Here is a 14,618-nt window from a genome sequence, read left to right on the forward strand (position 1 = left end):
GAATCAAACTGGCTTCACCCGTTCTATCTGTCATAGGTCCAGGGAGAGACAAGAATATGTTTTCAATCAAACTATTTCTAACTGGAAGAGAAGCCAGAAGAGAATTGCAAGCAGAAAGATGTAGATAACGGCTTATTCAGAAACAGCATCGAGGCAGGATTGAAGACATGGGATATTATGGAGGTGGTAGTTGACAGGTTTGTTGATAGAGGGAATATTACGATACGAATCAGCGCAGGGCAAAATTGGCCACTGTGATTATGAACAATGAAGGGTAATACAATCATGGAACAGGAGTGGAATTTGTGATTGGAAGTGAATACAATACTCCTTTGCCAAATATAGGTGACCGAAGTAATGACGGCATTCATACTGGTTCTCAGAGAATACGGCAGAATATATACAGATTTGAAAGTTGGGTACAGAAATGGCAGATGGGGTTTAATGTGGGCAAATGCGAGGTTATGCATTTTGGAAGATCCAATTCAAAAGTGAACTATACAGTAAATGGTAAAGTCCTAGAAAAAAATGATGTAGAGAGAGATCAGGGTGTTCAGGTTCATTGTTCCCTGAGGATAGCAACGCAGGTTAGTCACGTGGTCAAGAAGGCATACGTCATGCTTTCCTTCGTCGGAAGTGATATTGAGTACAAGAGTTGGCAGGTCATGTTACAGTTGTATAAGACTTTGGTTTGGCCACATTTAGAATACTGTGTACATTTCTGGTTGCCACATTACCAAAAGGATGTAGATGCTTTGGAGAGATTGTTGAGGAGATTCAGTCGAGTGTTGCCAGGTAGGGATGGAGCTAGCTATGGAAAGGGTTGAGTAGGATTACTTTGATTAGAAAGGTCTACAGAATCATGAGAGGTATACAAAGGTTGGATAGCAAGAGGCTTTTTTTCCCACAATGGAGCACTAAATTAGTAGGAGTCATGGAATCAAAGTGAGAGGGCAAAATTTTAAGGGAGATATGCGAGGAATTTTCTTCACGCAGAGTGTGATGTGTGCCTGGAACGCGTTGCCAGCAGAGGAGGTAGAGGAGCACGCAATAGCATCACTCAAGATGTATCTAGACAGATACGTGTATGGACATGGACCAAAGGGATACAAACCCTTAGAAAATACATGACAGGTTTAGATAGAGGATTTGGATCAAGGCAGGATTGGTGGCCGAAAAGCCTGTTGCTGTGCTGCAATTTTCTTTGTTCTTTGTTATTTGTTCACATAAGTAATAAGTAGAGAGACATAGACGTACCAGGCACACCAGCAATTGCGAGTAAGGGGTAGTAACCCTCCTGAATAATCATCAGTACACGTTGTATTCACAATGTTAACAATAGCCACTCCTTAGTAACCACTAAAGACCATCGGATATACTTCTATCCATTGTTGAAACGTTTCAGACAATTGTTCTCAGATTCTGATCAATTGTTGTAACATTCCAGTCTAATGTTCTCAAATTCTGATCAATTGTTGTAACATTCCAGTCTAATGTTCTCAGATTCTGATCTATTGTTGGAACATCCCAATCTAATGTTCTCAGATTCTGATATATTGTTGTAACATTTGAGTCTAATGTTCTCAGATTCTGATCTCTCTTTCCGCTCTCACTGGAACTGCTGATCCCAGTCCTGTTGAGGATGATACTGTTGCTGATAATATGGAAAATCATTGAAAGAAGCCCCTTATTAATAAAAGAGAGAAACTGTCAAGTTACACAGTAAGGATCCTAGGAGAATGACATCAATCACAGTCACTGAACAAACAACTCCAGTTGCCCCCCTTCACTACAATACTTTTAATGAAACAACAAAAGCTGCTCTGGGTGGGATGTTGACATTGTCTGCTATAGTCTTATTGACCATATTCAATGGATTGAATGTTCAGAGATAGAATGTCTGTGTCACTGCATAAAAACAAATCAATATGAGACAGCGACTGTGGAGACTCCCAGCCACCAACATTCTTCTCTTTTTAAATGGACAGAATAAAGTAAAACACAGGGAAAGAAACTGAATGCATCTGGAAGACTTAATGATGAGTTACAATGTCAACAAAACAGGATAATTTGAATTAGATTCAGAGAAATGACTTCATCTACACGGAGTAATCAATGTGTGCAGATGGATAAGAATGTTCGTTTCTGGACAAGACCCAAGTATTAACAACGGAGCTACAGTTGGCATAGCAGTGAACGTGATGTACAAGATGTGTTCAGCATTATTCGATCCTCACCTGAGGTGTTCCGTCCCCCTTCATTCTACGCTGCCCACCTGTACACCCCCCCACCCCAGTTTGTCAGTCTTATCAGTAAGAGTGTCATAAATGACTGCTTCTGGTATCCCAACTTATTTTATCCACTTTCTAAAGGGAAATAAATACATTGTTGTGATGGGTTCTGTGAACAGCTAGTGTCTGTTATATCATTGGATATAAATGTTCTGCCATCCGACCTCGAATGTGAACATATTATTATCCCGATTTACATACACTGTACAAGGGACCACAGCACATACGAATTGCCAAAAGAAATAAGCAAGTACAACTTATTCTTTCCTCATTCACATTCTCACTCTTTGTCTTTATATTTTGTTAATAAATCTTCCAACAGTTCTCTGTGCCCCATCTCTCAAACCTCTAACCTCTCTTTCAGTTGAGATCTACAGCTTACTTTTGAATGTGACTCGATTATAATGGATTAATGTCACTACAATAATATGAGGGAAGAGCTGGTTGGGAGGGGAACCAAGCACAGAAGACAACAGAAGCAGCAAAGACAGGTGTTTCCAGGATAATTCGGAGGCAAAGCTGAAACCTATTCCAAGAAACAACAGCCATCCTCGGGGAGGACAACGCAACAGTGCCTCCTGAGTGAAGTCAGTGTCCTAAAAGCAAAGGAATAAGCATACAGGGCAGTGAAGAGTATTGGGAATCCAACGGATTATGAAGCCTTTAAATACCAGTGGAGGATAGCACGTAAAAGCAATAAGGAGTCGAAGACGTATTATGACAGTTAGCTTCTTAATAATATCAAAGACGATTGCAGTAGATTTTTAGGTACATAACAGGGAAGAGTGCAGGGTTTGGATGCCTTTGTCGCGGCGGATAGATGTGTACAGGGACTGCATGCCCATGGTGACGATAAGGCTTTGGGGAATGGGGAACAGAACGTCTTGGAAGCGGTGGGTGTGAGTGATGCCCGAATGTATGTTGGGAGATCCTGGACCAAGGGGGACAAGATGGCGTGAAGGACAAGACTAAATTCAATAGGCAGGAGCAGGCAGGGATGATGGGTCTGTTTTTGAACTGTAGTTCAGAGGTAGAACCAGCCAGTGCGTGTTTCCAAGACTATGAGGTTGGAGGTTGTGAATGGGCGATCCTTGAGGTGATGAGGTAGTAAATGGTCTGGGAGACGATAGTTTGATGATGGGACGTGAGATCGTTTAGTGGCCTGTAGGAGGAGGTGTCTGCAAGTTGGTGCTTGAGTTCAGCGACGTAAAGTTTGGTGCGCCAGACTACCACTGCAACCCTCCCGCTTGTCCACTGGTTTGATGTTGAGGTTGGGTTTCCAGCGAAGGGAATATAGAGCTACGCATTTCAAAGATGAGTGTTTGGAGTGTGTGAGAGTCAATGGGCAGAAGTGAGTGTAGTTACCACCACGAACGAGAAGGTGCTGGGAAAGCTGAAAGGTCTGAAGGTGAATAAATCTACAAGATCTGATGGACTGCGCCCTATTATTCTCACGTGATAGTACAGGAGATTATGGAGGCATTGCTTTTGATCTTTCAGCAATTATTGGAGTCATGGAGAGTCCCAGAGGATTGGCAAATATAGTTGTCCTTTTTAAGGAGAGAGTGATGCAGAAGACATGAAATTATATTTGACCAGGCAACCTGAAAACTTTGGTAACTCAGTTTAGTGGATCCTTTTGTTTATGAGTAGAAATCTTGAGTATAAAAGTAAGAAAGTTGTGGAATATATTGAAAGTTCTGTGATTAGGTTGCAGCATAAGAAGGGTTAAATTTACAAATGCTATTGCAAAAAGCACACTTGCAGGTGTCGTTCAAACAAAGAAAATCAGTTTGAAGCAGACAGCAGCATACGTGACAAGCAGTATCTTTCCTAGACTCTGTAGTTAGGACATGGAGAACAGCTGGTGGCTAAATAAACTAAACCCATTTCGGAAAAGCACAATTAAAGCTGTTGCTCCGGAGGTCTCAACGATTAACATGTAGTTTACATCGAAGAAAAACCAAAGCTGGATATTTGAAATGATTGTGGATTCATTCCGTAATTCTGAGCAAAACAACACATACCATATATACGAAGAAGGATGATGAGTGCAGGGCAGGAGATGCCGTCTGCATAGATTTCAGTAAGGGCTTTGATACGGTTCCACACATTAGGCTGCTCTCAAAGGTGAGATCACACAGAATCCATGGTGCGCTGGCAAATTGCATACGCAATTGGATTGATGGTAGTGAGTGGAGGGTAATATTGGAAGAATTCTCTCGGACTGGAGGCCTATGAGCAGTGAAATGCCATTGGTGGGTCGTTGCTGGGCCGATTACTATTTATTATCTATATCAATAATTTGCATGAGAATATACAAGGCATGTTAAGGAAGTTTACAGATGACAACAAATTAGGTGGTATTGTGGATACTGAGATAGGTTAACAGAAGTTGCAGCAGGACCATGAACAGCTGGGGAAGTGGGTCGAGAAATGACAAATGGAGTTTAATACAGGTAAATATGAGTTCTTGTATTTTGGAAACTCAAGTCAAAGTAGGACCTTAAAAGACTGGTTGAACAGAAGGACTTTGGATTTCACAGGTAAATACAACGGTTCTCTGAAAGTGGAGTCACAGGTAAATACAGCGGTGTGGAAGGCTTTTGGCACACTGGCATTTATCATCAATCAAGGCCTTTGAGTATCAAAGTTGGGAAGTTTTTGTTGCAGTTGTAAAGGATCTTGGCGAAGCTGCACTTGAAGTTGTGTGTTCAGGTTTGTTTCCCTACCTTGCTATAGGTAGGATATACTGGATTAGTGGTGCTGGAAGAGCACAGCAGTTCAGGCAGCATCCAACGAGCAGCGAAATCGACGTTTCGGGCAAAAGCCCTTAGGAAGTATGTCATTCAACTGGAAGTAGTGCAGAAGGAATTAACAAGAATGTTACCAGGACTCAATGATTTGAGATATTGGGGCAAGTTGGACAAGCTAGGACTTAGTTAGAGCATAGGAGACTGAGGGGGCGGGGGGGGGGGGGCGTTATTTTGGTGAATGTGACCATGAGAGACATGGATAGTGTGAATGCACTCAGTATTTGTCCACGGATTGGAGAATTGAGGACTAGAGGGCACCAGTTCAAAATTAGAAGGCAATGAATAAAAGGGTACCTGAGGGGCAACGTTTTTATAAAGAGAATGGAACAGATATGGTTTGAGCTCCCAGCAGAAGAGATTGAGACGGGTACAATAACAATACTTTCATTGCATTTGGATAAATACATGGCTAGAAAAGTATTAGAAGGATGTGGGCAACGTGCAGGAAAATGGAATTAGCAAGGACGTATGTTTTGGCTGGCACGGATCAAATTGGGCCAAAGGTCTGTCTTAGTCCTGAAGGACTTTGCGATTCTATCTTCGACCTGAAGCAACATTTCACTTGCAATCGTTCAGTCCAGTCTCCTGTCACTGCTGCTCACAATGCAGGCTCCTTCACATTTGTGGAGAGAAAAATGAGCGAGGAAGTGTGGTACAGGAAAAGCACAGCAAATGAGGCAGCATCAAGGAGCAAGAGCACATTTGTCGTTCATCAAGGTTGTGGATGGGGGCAGCTAGTGGGCTGAGAGATCAATGAGAGAGGCGAGGACTGAGGCGAAGACAGTTGGAAGGCCATAGGTGGATGCAGCTGGGAAGTGCTTGCTGATTGGTCGGAGCAGAGTGTGGAGTGCATAGGTGGGAAGGAAGTTGGACAGGTCCGACAGTTCAAGAAGGAGGTGCCGAGTTGGAAGATTGGTTCATGGATAAAGTTGAGGAGGGGAAAATGAGGGTACTGGCGAAATCCACATTGATACCGTGCGCTGGTAGAGTCCCATGGCAGAAGATGAGATGTTCTTACCCCTTGTGTTGTGTGACTAGGGTGTGGTAAAAGAGGAGGCCCAGGACGTGGATATCCCTGCTGCAGGAGGAGGAGGATTTGAAGTAGATGGACATGGGGTGGAGGGAATGTTCAGAGCGTGTGTCCCAGAGATGTTCCCTGAAACATTCTGGAAGTAAGCATCCTTTCTCTCCAATGGAGAGGACACCACATTGGGAGCCATAGATACAAAATATGAGGTGCTTGGACGTGCAGGAAAAGCTCTGCTGCACGTGAAAGGATCCTTTGGGGCCTTGGTGGAGGTGGGTGCGCAGGTTTTACATCTCTTGCAGTGGCAGGGGAAGGTGCTGGGAGAGCAGAGTGCATTTGTGGAGGGCATGGAACTAAATATGGAGTCGTGAAGGGAATAGTCTCTCAGAAATGCAGATGGGGTGGGAGGCGAATTTTTTCCTAGAGGAGGGATCTGTTTGCAGGTGGTAGAAATGTTGGACAAAGCATTGTATCCAGAGGTTGGTAGGATGGAAGGTGAGGACCAGGAGGTTCGGTCCTTGTTGCGTTTGGAGGTGTGGGGTTCAAGGGCAGAGGTACAGGAATTGGACGAGATGGCCTGGAGGAGATTGTTGACTTCCTGGGAGGGGAAATTGCATCCTTTGAATTAGAAGACTATCTGGGTTGTTCTGGAGTCGAATTGCTCCTCTTGGGAATAGATACGGTGGAGACAGAGCAATTGGGAATAAGGGATAGCGTTTTTACACAGGGGGTGGGTGGGAGGGGCTGTAGTCCAGGTAGCTGCATAGAACATTATACATTGAACATAGAACATTACAACGTTGTAAAGGCCCTTCGGCCCTCGATGTTGCGCCGCCCTGTCATACTAATTTGAAGCCCATCACACCTACACTATTCCATGTGCGTCCATATGCCTGTCCAATGACGATATAAATGCACTTAAACTTGGCGAATCTACTACCGTTGCAGGCAGAGCATTCCATATCCACACTACTCTCTGAGTAAAGAAACTACCTCTGACATCGGTCTTATACCTATCTCCCCTCACTTTAAAGTTGTGTCCCCTCGTGTTTATTCGTTCCCCTACTTGGAAAAAGGCTCGCCTTGTCCACCCTATCTAACCCTCTGATTCACTTGTATGTCTCTGTTAAGTTAGCTCTCAACCTTCCTCTCTCTACCGAGAACAGCCTCAAGACCCTCAGCCTTCCCTCGTAAGGCATTCTGTCTATACCAGGCAACCAGTAAATCTCCTCTGCACCCTTTGCAAAGCTTCCACATCATTCCTAAAATGCAGTGACCAGAACCGATCACTATACTCCAAGTGTGGCTGTACCAGAGTTTTGTACAGCTGCAGCATAACCTACTGGTTCCGGAACTCAATCCCTTTATTAATAAAAGCCAAAATACTGTATGCCTTCTTAACAACCCTGTCATTCTGATTGCAACTTTCAGGGATCTGTGTACATGGACACCATGATCTGTCTGCTCATCTGCACTCAAAAGAAGCTTACCATTAGCCCAGTACTTTGCATTCCGATTACTCCATCCAAAGTGCATCACCTCACACTTGTCCACATTAAACTTCATTTTTTCTTTTTTTTTCATGTGCAGTAGTCTGTGGGTTTGTAGTAAATGTCCGTATTGAGTCTTTCACCGGAAATAGAATTGCAGTCATCCAGGGAAGGGAAGGGAGGTACCAAGATGATCCAGGTGAACTTAAGGTTTGGGTGGAAGGTGTTCATGAAGTTGATGAACTGTTCAACTCCTTGTGGGAGCACAAGGCGGCGCCGATATATTAATCAATATACCGGAGGAACAAGTGAGGAGTGGTGCCTGTGCAGCTGGAGAAGATAAACTGTTCCAAGTACCCAACGAAGATGTAGGTAAAGCTGGGGCCCATGCGGGTGCCGATGGCTACCCCTTATTTTGGAGGAAGTGAGAAAATTTTGAAGAAGATGTCGTTGAGGGTAAGGACCAGTTCAGCCAGTTGAATATGTTTGCTGGTGGAGGCATACCGGTTGGATTAACCAGAGAGGACGAAACGGAGGGCTTGGAGGTCTTCATCATGGCGGATGAACATGTACAGGGATTGGATGTCCATGGTGAAGATGAGGCGCTGGGGACAGTGAAACGAAAATCATGGAGGAAGTGGAGGGCGAGGTTGGTATCCCGAATACCTGTGGGGCGCACCTAGATAAATGAGGACAGGACGGTGTCAACGATTGAGGAGAAATGATCGGAGGGGCAGGACCAGGCGGAGACTATGGGTCGAACGGAATAGTCAGATTTCTGAATTTTAGGTAGGAGGTAGAAACGGGTAGTTCAGTGTTCTGGACGATGATAGTGCAGGCTATGGATTGGAGATCCACTGAAGTGTTGAGGTAGTAATACTCTGGGAGATGATAGTTTAGTTATGGGGGTGAGACTCCTCTACTTTGGGGAGAATGGACAGCCACTTGTGGAATCATTCAGGGAATATCCCTTGGGCACACGGACCCAACAACCCCACTGCCCCATGGCTGAAAACTTCAACTCGTCCCTCCCCCATTCGGCCAAGGACATGCATGTCCTGGGTCTCCTCCATCTGAACATTCAAGCCACCTGACGTCTGAAGGAGGATCATTCATCTTTCTCCTTTGGACCGTCCAACCACATGGCATCTATGTCAGTTTCACCAGTTTCCTCATCTCCCTTCTTCCAAACTTATCCCAGATCCAATCCTTCAACTCAGCATGGCCTCTTGGGCCGTGCTACCTATCCATTTTCCTTCCCATCTGTGGACTCCACCCTCTGCTCTGAAATATCACCGTCACCCCTCCCTCTGCATGTACCTATCACCTTCCTAGCTCCCTTCCCACTAGACGAAACCTGCTCTCCTTTATCTCTCAGCCCCCTTGGGTCCACATTCCTGGCAAAGGGGTTATGCCTGAAACATCGATTCTCCTACTCCTCAGATGCTGCCTGACCTGCTGTGCATTTCCAGCACAAAACATATTTACTCTGATCTCCAGCATCCACAGCCCTCACTTTCTCCAAAACCAAACATAGACTGCGTTGAGGAACACTCCCACTCTCTCTGTAGGAATAAACCTGACCGTCTCTTTGCTTCCCATTACAATAACCTACCTTGCTCTCATGCTAAAATTTCGATGCTGGGCTGCTGCAATGTTCCAATCAAGCACAACCCAAACTCGAGTAACACCTCGCTTTACGCTTTAGTACATGCAGCCTGTAGGGGTTAATATTCCATTCCATAACTTCACAGCCTCACCCCATTATGGATGTTCTCCATTTTTCGCACAATCTCCCTCCCAGTTCCTCTATGACCATGTTTTGTCTTTGTCTTGTTTACCTTGTACTCAACTAAGAGAACTCATTTCCCCAGTCACAAATTATTTTATACCCATTTTACATCGGTTCCTCTTTCATCACAGCTAAAAACCCGTTTGTCTTTTGCACTCAGCCTCCACATTCTCCATTTCCGATTATTCCCCCCTTCACCTCGGAAAAAATATTAAAAGCCTATTTCCTAATCTGTTTCATTTCTGAAGACGAATCACGCTGGACTTGAAACTTGAACTCTGTTTGTCTGTCTCTGCAGATACTGCTAGACCTGCTGAGTTTCTCCAGAAATGAACAGGAACAAGAAACTATATTCAATACAAAAAGAAATGTGGATACTCGAAATCTGAAACACAAATACAAATTCTTGGAGAAGTTCAGAGTTTTGAAGAAGGGTCACATGACCTGAAAGATTCACTCTGCTTTCCCTCCACAGATGTTGCCAGACCTGCTTTGTTTCTCCAGCAATTTCTGTCAAAGGTCGTCAAACGCCCTGTCAACATAGAGCGCCATACACTAGGGAAACGAACAATACCGCAAGGCGCCAAAATTCATTGGTTCTGAAACTCCATAAGGCTGGAATCACCAACACTACGCAACTGTCAGTCATGGTCAGGGAGAGACATAGAAGGAAGCACATACACATTAAACACAGAAGATGGCAAGACTGGAGCGGAAACGATTCAGATGAATATGTGGAAGGGTTTAAAGAGATTTGAAAATTAGGGGGTTTACAACATGGATAGACCTTCAGAAGAATGCAAATATCAGAATTGAATTTTTACCACATCAGAAACTAGAGTAGGTCACGGACCATAGTGGTGATAGGTGAATGGCTTTCAACGTGAATTTGGGGGACAGGCAGTAGAACTGTATTGCAGATAATGCCGCTTAAAACGGGATATTCATGTGGTTCTCTAGACCACAGCAGCAGCAGGAGCAGGATTGTTTTCAAAGGCAACATGTAATCTTTTGCTCTGGATCATCCCTCAGTCCACCATTATCATCGAACTGATCTATAATTCAATGACGAGTTTGGGTGAGCATTCCAGGATCAGAACCATGTGTACTTAAACCTGATGACAACCCATTTAAGCTACTTCACTTAAGTGCTTATATTGCAAACAGCAGGATTCACATCTGGTAGAGAGGTCGAAATTATTCAAAGACCAACAGTCCTGCCACATCCAGTCATAAATGGTGATAGAAGATTAAACAGCTCACTGAGGTGGGGGCGTTGGGTGTGGGCTACAGAAATAATGGAACAACTCTGTACATCAGTGTAAAAGAGAAGGATGTAGTGTCAGCACAATCCTCAGCCAGAAATGTCGCCTAGATGATTCAACTCAATTTGTGATGATGCTCACAAAAGCACAGATTTCTGTCTACGATGAATATGATTCACTGCAAGTGCCATGAAGGAACAGGTGAACACAGCAGATACGACAAAGGGAATGGGCCCTGACACCATTCCTGCAATAGGACTGAAGATTTGTGCTGCACAACAAGCCGTGTCCCTGGGAAACTGTTGCATTCCAGCTCCAACTTTGATATCTCCCTGGCAATGTGGATAATTGCTCAACCATGTCCCATCCCCTAAGAGGAGAATTATTACAATCAGATCAATTACAACTCCCTCAGTCCCATCAAGACAGTCAACTTGATGGGAATTCATTTTGACAGAGCTGTCCACCAGCACAGAAATAACCTGCTCAGCGTGGTGTCTGATAGGTGCTCATGTGGAGTTGGTGCTGTTGTGGAAATGTCACTGGATTACTAATCAAACCAGAATAATGCTCTGGCAGCTGGTGGAAGTTAAAAACAATTAATAGAATATCGAGATGTAAAATCTGTTGGCAGTAGTTGTCCTTCCGCAATGTACTTTCCGGTATTGAATCTCCTGTACTGTCCTTGTCTGGCCGGAAAGTAACTCCAGACACGCAGACATATGATGCACTCTTCAGTGGTCTCTGAACTGGCCAAGCAAGACACTTAATTGTCTCAAACTGTTCTGAGTTCCCAAAGGATAAAACCAGACAGAACTTCCAGCCCCAGCCTTGGTATTGGAAAAGGGAATGGGAAACACAGTCCTGTTCACCTTGCAGAGACCTCCTCCCTAACATCTGAGAGCTTGTGACAACATTCACAGAGCTTTCACACAGACTGATCAGAAAAATTGTGAAAGGAGTAGGCCATTCAACACATTGAGCCTTCCCCATTCTTGTTCATAGCTGAACATATCCCTGATGTCCTTCTCCCACAAATTATACGCATCCTTAACGTGATTAACTATTGGAAAAGATATTAAGTATTAAATTCAGCAGTCCCTTCGATGCATCATTTTGTTCCACCGTTCAATATAATGATGTCTGATAACGGATCCTCACACCATACTCCTGCACTATCTGTATCCCTTTCGTGTCGAGATATCCATATTTATATTCAGTGCCTTCCCTTCGTCAGCCTTATGTGTGAGAGAATTCCCCAGGTTCACCAGTCTCTGGGTGCAGGCATTTATTCTCATCTCAATGCAGCGAGGCCTGTCTGTACCTAATCGTTTGGTCCATTGTTTTAGACGTCCCAGCCAGGGGAATTACCATCGCTGCTTCCAATCTGTCTCACCCTGTCAGAGTTTTATACATTTCACTGACATCTCCACTCATTTTCCTTAAAGCCATGGAATACAGGCCCAGTCACCCCAAACTCTGCTCCCGCAACAAGCCTGACATCCCAGAGATCAGTCTGGTCATCCTCCGCTGCTTTCCCTCAATGTCAGGTTTGTCTTTTATGAGGTAAGGGGACCAACACTGTACAAAATATTGCACAATGTTCGAGATAGGAGCTTACCAAGGGCCTGTACAGCTGCAGTAAGACACCCTTACTCCTGGGCTAAAATCCCCTTGAAATGAAGGTCAACACACCATTTATGTTCTTAACCGATTTCTGTTCCTGAAATATTGCCTCAGTGACTCGTGTACAGGGAGATTCAGATCATTTTACCATGTTGCAGCTCCCCAATTAGTGTTGGGTCTCTGTACACTGGTCAGCATGCCAATGCTATTTCCAGTATTGACTTCTGGTTTCAGTAATCACTGCTTTGCATGGACCTCGGATGTCTACGCAGAAGGAAACAAATAATGAATTAGAAGTGCCTTTATATATCAACACTTTTCAACCAAACCCTTTTCAAATGGCAGGCTGCTGTTCTCTTTTTCTAAAATAAATACACACATTTCTCTTCATCTGCTATATTTCTGTCCATTCATTCAACTTGTCTCAATCACCTTAGTTTTTTTTAACGTCGTCCTCAAGGAACAAATCCGAACAGCCTGATGTCTAACACAGTGTTCACTACATAGTTAAAGCAGACCAGCTCATACACTCTCATGAAATCCATTTTCCCAGAATTTTCATTTGCTTGGTTTAACACCGTTTAGATGCAACTTTAATCTGCAGAACCCACAAACTCGTCTATGCAATTTCCTGTTTCTAACATACCCAACATCTCTATCGCAGTTTGCACTTTGATATATAACTCCCATCAATGTGTGCTTCTTCTTTCTGATTTTGAGCTCCACCCCAGCAGATTCTGTGGAATCTGATCCACGTGGGCTCCGGGGAGATTAATGGCAGATTCAGGTGAGACATTTGATGAGGCCTATGTTCACAATGAGATCATCTCGTCACACCTTATCTGTTTTCTCTAGTGCCATTGTAGCATTTTCACAAGATCTCCCGTTATGCTTGTGGAGTAGAGAAGGATCTTTTAACAATACAGTGCATTTCTCCGGACAGCTGACACTCCTCTAACCTGGATGGGACCCTTTCAGCAGTCTGGTAAAGTGTTGCTACTATTGTACAGTATCTTAGTGACATCACATTTGGAGTAGCGTGTACACGTTAAGTCTCCTCGATGAAGAAAGGATACTGTTGTATTGGAAGCAGCTCAGACACGGTTCAATCAACAGATGCCTGCAGTGAACGTGTTAGGATGATCGGATTGACCCAATACACACTGGAGTTTCCACGTATGAAAGAGTATCTTATTTTTACATCGAAGACTGGAAGGAGTCAGCAACAGACGCCAAATACACAGCAAATGGAGGAATCCATTGCGTTTCTCGAGCCTGTTACAAAGGAAGAGCAGGATATTCAGGCCTTGCACCCTGTTACACCAGATTTGGACGAGACTATTCAGCCTCTGGAGCCTGATGTACAGTTAGAGGAGGAGGTCAACCAGCTCCTCAAGTCAATAACACTGGGTCAAGAGGAGGCCATGCAGCACTAGTGGCCTGTTACACAGCAACATGATCTGTCAATTCAACCTCCTCAAGTCAGTAACACAGGAACTGGAAGAGGTCCTACAGTAACTGGAGATTGTTACAATGGGATAAGAGGAGGCCATTCAACCCCATAGAGCCTGTTGCACGGGAATTGGAGAAGGATGGAAACTTTATGAGAATTCTTATTGGAAAGCAGGAAGAAGTTCACCTCACGTGTCGGGTTTATGGGAACAGGAGACTAAATATTCCCTCTGTCCCATTTCAGGAATGCGGGAGAAGACCTTTCACCAACTCCAGCCTGTTCTGGAGGAATATGAGAAGACAACGTCAGCTCTGCAAACTATTACAGAGAAATTGAAATATTTCATAAGCCCTCCAGCTTTTTACGCATCAAGAGTAGGAAAATATTCAGGCTATCAAGACAATGGTGTAGGGACACGATAAAGACACCAGTCCATTGATTTTGTACACAAGGAAGAAAGTTAGTCAAATCAGCCACCCATACCTCTTAAAGAGCAATCAGACCAGGTCATTTCAAGCCACGTGCGAATCATACAGGATTGGAGGGAATGTAGATATAATAGAGAGGTCAGAATCCAAAATTATCACCTCCACGAATGAATAAAAAGTACTGAGAAAACTGTTAGAATTTGAGGAAGATTCTTAGAATCTATTATTCAGGAATTAATGGCAGGACATTTGTAAATTCAAACCAAAATCGATCAGAGTCAAGACGATTTTCCGAAGGATAATTCGTGTTTCAATTATTTGTTCGAGTTTTTTAAAGATGTGAAAAGGCAGCTGGATAATGAGGATGCTGGAGATGTAGTATTGGACTTCCAGAAGGCATTGAATAAAGTTTGCACAAAAGATTAATCTG

The sequence above is a fragment of the Chiloscyllium punctatum genome, chromosome 14 (genome assembly GCF_047496795.1).
Source record: "Chiloscyllium punctatum isolate Juve2018m chromosome 14, sChiPun1.3, whole genome shotgun sequence".
Classification (NCBI taxonomy): Eukaryota; Metazoa; Chordata; class Chondrichthyes; order Orectolobiformes; family Hemiscylliidae; genus Chiloscyllium; species Chiloscyllium punctatum.